This window comes from Balaenoptera musculus, chromosome 9 (assembly GCF_009873245.2).
Source record: "Balaenoptera musculus isolate JJ_BM4_2016_0621 chromosome 9, mBalMus1.pri.v3, whole genome shotgun sequence".
NCBI classification, from domain to species: domain Eukaryota; kingdom Metazoa; phylum Chordata; class Mammalia; order Artiodactyla; family Balaenopteridae; genus Balaenoptera; species Balaenoptera musculus.
This window is the reverse complement of record NC_045793.1, coordinates 87,797,663-87,805,250: the sequence shown is the minus strand read 5'-3', so window position 1 is coordinate 87,805,250 and position 7,588 is coordinate 87,797,663. Positions and strand designations below refer to the sequence as shown.

General features: G+C 39.3%; 1 protein-coding gene across 1 annotated transcript in view; it reads left to right on the top strand.

The window, feature by feature from the left end:
• Nucleotides 1–21: 21 nt before the first annotated feature.
• NAPEPLD (N-acyl phosphatidylethanolamine phospholipase D) overlaps nt 22–7,588 on the top strand; it is a 90,010-nt gene continuing 82,443 nt past the window's right edge. The window contains exon 1 of the mRNA XM_036863636.1: nt 22–214. The gene's annotated coding sequence lies outside the window, so the exon portion shown is untranslated. The remainder of the gene's footprint in view (nt 215–7,588) is intronic.

Sequence of the window (7,588 nt, the reverse complement as noted above, 5' to 3'; positions counted from 1 at the left end):
CCGAGGTCGTGACCTGAGGTCCCAGACGAGAGGGCGGGCCCCACCAAGTGGCCATGATGGGAATGACACTCCTCTAAGCAGTCGTGGAAGGAATCGACCTGGACGTGATGCGAGCAGTCTCATAACGCGAATTAAGAAGTCTGTAGAAGCCCCTGTATCAGCAGTTACTTCAATCGCCTACGACGTGCAAGGCACAAATGTAGAAGAATGAAAGGTAACCTGGTACAACATATTATCCCATTGGTGGCCGAAATTGATTGGAAAAAGGGGAATATGATCCATAACTCACTGTCCTTAGGGGAAGCCTTTAGTGGGAGAGAGAGGCGCGGTGAAGGGAGGGAGGGAAGTATCAGTGTTGACCCCTACTCACTTTTCAACACTTTACAGTCTGGCTCATTCCATTCCACAGAAATTGCTCTTGGTGAAGCCACTAATTGCTGAAAGATGGACACTTTATAGACCTTATCGTACAGTCCTCTGGGCTGAATTTGACATGGTAAATCTCTGTGAAATTGTCTTTCCTCCTTGTATCTTAAGAGCTCCTCCTCCTTCTCCTGGTCCCTTCTTCTTCACCTTCTTGGGCAGCTCTTTATTCACAGATCTCAGTGAAACTAAAAATTGCAAGTACTGTTCTAACTGTGCTATTCAATATGCTCATTTTACAGATGCGGAAACTGGGGTAAATAACTTCCCTGAGGTCAGAACACTAATAACAGGCTGTGTGGCTCCAAAGCCTTTGCACTTAAACATCACACCATTTTGCCCTGAAAGTTGCTGTTCCCCAGGGTTCTGGACCTGGGCCTGGGCCTCTTCTACTGCACACTGTCCCTGATGGTTTCCACTTTCACCTGAGGCCTTTCCTGTCTACCCAACCAGGCCCCTCTCTTGAGCTCCAGGACCCCTTAACCACTCAGTGACTAGACAACTACACTTGAGTATCCCATTGGCACCTCAATATCAACTTGTCCAAAATGCGCTTCACTGTCTTGCGCAGGAGTCTATTCCTGTATATTCAATGCAAACCAGCAAATGTTACCTCCATTCAGCAGACATCCAAACCAGAAACCCAGTTTCATCCTCAGCTCCTCCCTTTTTCCCCACTCTCAACATCCAATTGATACACCCCTTTCCTGCCTCTTGAATCTACTCCAGCCCCACTGTCATAGTTTTTGGCCCAAGGGATCTTTTTAGAATGCAACTTTTAGTATGATAGTACCATTATGAAGAACCCCCCAGTAATTTCCCTTGGTCAGGATAAAGTGAAGCCTCCTTAGTATGGAAGATAGGTCCCTCCATGAGCTGACTCCTACTTATCTTTCCAGACTCATCTCTCTCCACATCTCCCTTCTGCTATGAACCACAGGTTCAGCCCACAGGATCTATTATATAATAAGGACAACCAAGGTTATCCCTTCATGTTTCTAAAACAAATGTGTGTTAACATTAATAAAGAAATACAAACATCATACATATATACAAAAATATTTAGGTATAATCACAGGAAGCACCTGGGAAATTTTAGCACATCTTAATTCAAACTTAGTTTAAGACGTCAGGGAAAATGACAGAATAAAACCTCTGAAAATCCTCCCTTCTTTTCATAAAATAAATGAGAAAACTGGTTTTAAAAATGGCCAGAATCTGGGACTTCCCTGGCGGTCCAGTGGTTAAGACTCCATGCTTCCACTGCAAGGGACATGGGTTCGATCCCTGGTCAGGGAATGAAGATCCCACGTGCCATGTGGCGTGGCCAAAATAAATAAAAAATAAAAATGGCCAGAATCAACATTTTCAAAACTCTGGAAATTAAACAAGTCTTGCAGTAATCTGGGGAGCTCTTCCCCCCCCCCCAATAAAAACACCTAAATTGCAATAGGCAAAGGGAGCTTTGTAGTGCTTTAACTTTACAGTGTTTAAGCTTACAGTGTTTAACTCTATCCTTAACCCCTTCCTCCTAACTCCATGGCAGCCTTGAAAACGAGGCTCCCACAACCAACATGAAAATCAGCAGCCCGGCAGCCACCAGAGGGGGCAAAATTGGGTTGGAGTTCCTTCAAGGCCTCAAATCCAGAGAACTGAAATTATTTGACCTGTCTCATGCTTCCCTGGATGATCTCACTTGCAAGTTTGCCTTTATTTGACCTGACTCAAAGCAAAAAGCCTTTTGCTGGGGATGTTTGTCAAAAATATTTAGAGGCAGTTATCTAACTTCGGGTGGCTGCCTGGGGGTAGTCGATTACAGTAAAGGGCAAACAATAGGCAAACCAGGAAGCTTAAAAGGAAACGCTAGGGGGCTTCCCTGGTGGCGCAGTGGTTGAGAGTCTGCCTGCCAATGCAGGGGACACAGGTTCGAGCCCTGGTTTGGGAAGATCCCACATGCCGCGGAGCAACTAGGCCCGTGAGCCACATCTACTGAGCCTGCGCGTCTGGAGCCTGTGCTCTGCAACAAGAGAGGCCGCGATAGTGAGAGGCCCGCGCACCGCGATGAAGAGTGGCCCCCACTTGCCGCAACTAGAGAGAAAAGCCCTCGCACAGAAACGAAGACCCAACACAGCCATAAATTAATTAATTAATTAATTTAAAAAAAAAAAAAAAGGAAAAGCTAGGGCCTGAGCTGTCTATACAGGATACCTCGTTTTACTGCACTTTGCTTTTTTGTGCTTCACAGATATTCTGACTTTTACAAATTGAAGTTTTGTGGCAACTTTATTGGAACCATTTTCCCGAGAGCATTTGCTCACTCCATGTCTCTGTGTCACATTTTGGTAATTCTGACAATATTCCAAACTTTTTTCATTATTATTATATTTGTTATGATGAATCTGTGATGTCAATGATCTTGAATGTTACTAAGGCCCACATGATGGGTAGCAATTTTTAGCAAGAGATAACTTTTAAATGAAGGTCTGTACATTGTTTTATTAGACATAATGCTACTGCATACTTAATAGACTATAGTATAGTATAAATGTAATTTTTATACGCAGTGAGAAACTGAAAAATTCATGTGACTCACTTTATTGCAATATTCACTTTATTGTGGTGGTCTGGAACTGAACCTGTGATATCTCTGAGGTATACCTATAGAGACTTTGAAAAGCCCAGACGTATTCCTGGGAATCTGGAAGGCCATGCACATGTATATGGCTGTGTGCATACCCAGGGCTGTACACATGCCCAGGAAAGACCAGAGAAGACCCTAAACCCTCCAACTGCACTGACCTTGAGGCTCTGTGCAAGCAGGAGGTAAAGGCTAAGGCACAGTTGTCAACTGTCTGGCTAAGCGTTGAAGGTATACCATACCCAGAGCTCCTCAACAACAACTGGGAAGTTCATTAGTTCTAGGCATTTATGGAAGTATCTGTTAATCATTAGCTGACCATTAAGCTAGTTGAGCAGAGACTTCAGTGATAACACATGACTTTAAGGAATTCACTTAGAAAAGTCACTAAACAAGCAAAAGCAAACAGCAACATCAAAGTCTGGGAGGGGGTGGAATCTGATATTCAGAATTGACACATTATGTTATTTTAAATGTCCAGTTCTTAACAAAAAAATTACAAGACATTCAAAGAACTAAGAAAATATGGTCATGCACAGGAAAAGAAATCAATAGAAAATGTCCCTGAGGAAGCTAAGACATTGGACTTAAAAGACAAAAACTTTAAAAAATAAGCTGTTTTTAAAATGTTCACAAAACTAAAGGAAACAATGTCTAAAAAACTAAAGGAAGGTATGAGAATTATGTCTCATCAAATACAGGATATCAATAAAGAGATAGTAATTATTTTTTAATTAAAATCCTGGAATTAAAAAGTACAATAAATGAAATGAAAAATTCACTAAAAGGGCTCAACAGCAGATAAGAACAGGTAGAAGAAAGAACCAGAAAATGTGAAGATAGATCAACTGAGATTAACAGTCTGTGGGTTTAAAAGAAAAAAGAATGAAGGAAAACGAACAGAGCCTCAGAATCCTCTGGGATACCTTGAAACTTTCCAACATACACATAATGGGAGTTCCAGAAGGAAAGAACAGAAAGATAGGGAGAGAAAGAATCTTTGAAGAAATAATGATCCAAAACACCCAAATATGATGAAAAATACTAATCTACATGTCTAAACATCTGAACAAATTCTAAGCAGAATAAACTCAAAGAGATCCACACCAAGACATCATCATAATAAAACTACAGAAAGAGAAAATCTTAAAAGCAACAAGTGAAAAGCAATTTGTCACATACACTTGATCCAATAAGGTTAATAGCTACTTTTTCATCAGAAACCATGGAGGACAAAAGGCACTGAGATAACATATTCAAAGTCCTGAAAGGAAAAGACTGTCAGCCAAGAATTCTATATCTAGTAAAATGATCCTTCAAAAATGAAGAACAGCTTGAAAATGAAATTAAGAAAATAATTCCATTTATAATAGAGTCAAGGAATAAATAATTTAGGAAAAAATTAGTAAAAGTAGTGCAAACTTATACTCTGAAAACTACAAAACATTATTTAAAGAAATTAAAGAAGATCTATATAAATGGGAAGACATCCTATGTTCATGTATCAGGAGACTTAGTATTGTTAAAATGGCAATATTCCCCAGATTGATCTACAGATTCTGTGCACTCTCTATCGGAATCTCAGCTAGATTCTTTGTATACTTCAGAACCTGATCCTCAAATTCATATGGAAACTCAAAGGACCCAGAATAGCCAAGACAATCATGGGAAAAAAAAGAATGAAATAAAGAGATTCACATATCCCAGTTTCAAAACTTGCTACAAAGCACCAGTAGTCAAGCAGTGTGGTACTAGCATAAGAAAAGACAATCAATGGAGTAGAATTTAGAATCCAGAGATAAACCCTCACATTTATGGGCAAATGACCTTTGACAAGGGTGTCAAAACAATTCAGTGGAGAAAGAATAGTCTTTTCAATGAATAGTGCTGAGACAATTAGACACCCATGCAGAAGAATAAGGTTGGATCTCCTACCTCATATGATATATAAAAATTAACTCAAAATGGATTAAAGATGTAAATGAAGGAACCAAACCTATAAAACTCTTAGAGGAAAACATAGATGTAAATCATCATTATCTTGGATTATGCATTGTTTCCTTAGATACGACACCTGAAACACAAGCAACCAAAGGAAAAAAAAAACCAGATAAATTGGACTTCATCAAATAAAAACTTTTGTGCTTCATAGAATCAATGGAGAGACTGGAGAAGTAAGCTCTGAAAATGAGCAGGAACCAAAGAAGGCCAGGATGCCTAAGACACTGCCACCACTGGGAGTTCAGTGCCTCCAATACTCCTAGGCTCTCCAATGGCCACTTCTGCTGTAAGTCATTTCTGCACCTCCCCTACACTCCCTCAGAAATCAAAGTCAAACTCAAAATCCCAATGAGATACCATTTCACCTCCACTAGGATGGCTAAAATTTATAAAAGAGGCAATAGCAATTAGTGGTGAGGATGTGGAGAAATAGGAACCCTTATGTGCTGCTGGTGGAAATGTAAAGTGGTACAGCCACTTTGGAAAACAATCTGATGGTTCCTCAAAAAGTTAAACATAGAGTTACCATTTGACCCAGCAATTCCACTCCTAGGTATATACCTGAGATGTGAAAACATATGTCCACTTGTATACTGATGTCCATAGAGGCATAGGTCGTAATAGCCAAAAGGTGGAAGCAACCCACGTGTTTATCAACTGATGAATGGATGAGTAAAACTTGTTATATCCATGAAACAGAATATTATTCAGTAGTAAAATGAATGAAGGACTTATATGTTCTACGACATGGATGAACCTTGAAAACATTATGTGAAAGAAGTATATTCCTTGATTATATGAAAGAAGTATACTCAATGATTATATGAAAGACCATACATTCTATTATTCCATTATTAGAAATGTCTAGAATAGGCAAATATGTAGAGAAACAAAGTAGATTGGTGGTTGTGTAGGGTTGGGGGAAATGGTAAAACCGCAGGTTGACAGAAAAGTGTATGGGGTTTCTTTTTTTGAGGTAATTAAAATGTTTCGGAGTTAGTGGTGATGGTGGCCCAACTCTATGAATATACTGAAAGCCATTGAACTGTATACTTTAAGTGGGTGAGTTACATAACATGTGATTATATTTCAAAATTGTTACCAAAAGTTGGACAAAGGATTTGAATAGATATTTTTCCAAAAAAAAAGATATGTAACTGGCCAATAAACACATAAGAAGATGTTAAACATCATTAGCCATCAGGAAAATGCAAATCAAAGCTATAATAAGGTACTATTTCACATACACTAAGATGGCTGTAATGAAAAAGACAGACAGTAACAAGTGTTGGTGAAGATGTGGAGAAATTGTAACCTTCAATGCTGATTGTGGGAATGTAAAATGGTGCAGTTGCTGTGAAAAACAGTGTGGCAGTTCCTCAAAAAGTTAAACATAGAGTTACCATTTGACCCAGCAATTCCACTCCTAGGTGTATACCTAAGAAATGAAAACATGTCCACACAAAAAATTATACCCTCATGTTCATAACAGCATTATTCATAATAGCCAAAAAGTGAAAACAACCCAAATGTCCATTATCTGATGAGTGGATAAACAAAATGAGGAGTATCTATACAATGGAATATTATTTAGTGACAAAAAGTAATTAAATATTGTTACAAGTCACAACACAGACGAATTTTGAAAACATGCTATGAGAGAAGTTGGTCACAAAAGGCCACATATTATATGTTCTATTTGTATGAAATATCCAGAATAGGAAATCCATAGAGACAAAGTAGATTAGTGATTGCTAGTGGCTGGGTCAGGGAGGAATGAGGAATGACTGTTAATGGATATGGGGTTTCTTTAGGGGTGATGAAAATTTTCTGGAATTAGATAGTGGTGATTGTTGTATAACCTTATGAATACTAAAAACTATTGAGTATAACATTTTAAAAGACTAAATTCTATGTTATATAAATTACATCTCAATTTTTAAAAATACTCCAAATCGTACCATCCAAATATTATCACCATTAACATTAGGGTAACATTCCAGGTCTCTTTCTAGGCATATATATGACTTGAGAGGTAGAACGGATGAATGGATGGATGGATAAATAGCTATATTGATTGAATACTCAACTGATAATTTTAAGAGAGTGGGGTGATACAATAGATAACTATGTTTATTTTTTTGTTTGTTTGGGTTTTTTTTTTTAAGTTTTTAATTATTTATTTATTTTTGGCTGTGTTGGGTCTTCGTTTCTGTGCAAGGGCTTTCTCTAGCTGTGGCAAGCGGGGGCCACTCTTCATCGCGGTGCGTGGGCCTCTCACTATCGCGGCCTCTCTTGTTGCGGAGCACAGGCTCCAGACGCGCAGGCTCAGTAGTTGTGGCTCACGGGCCCAGCTGCTCCGCGGCATGTGGGATCTTCCCAGACCAGGGCTCGAACCCATGTCCCCTGCGTTGGCAGGCAGATTCTCAACCACTGCGCCGCCAAGGAAGCCCCCAGATGCTATGTTTATTAAAAAGTATCTGCATATCTTCCTTTTATCCCCAATCCCCAATTTTTCCCCCTCTA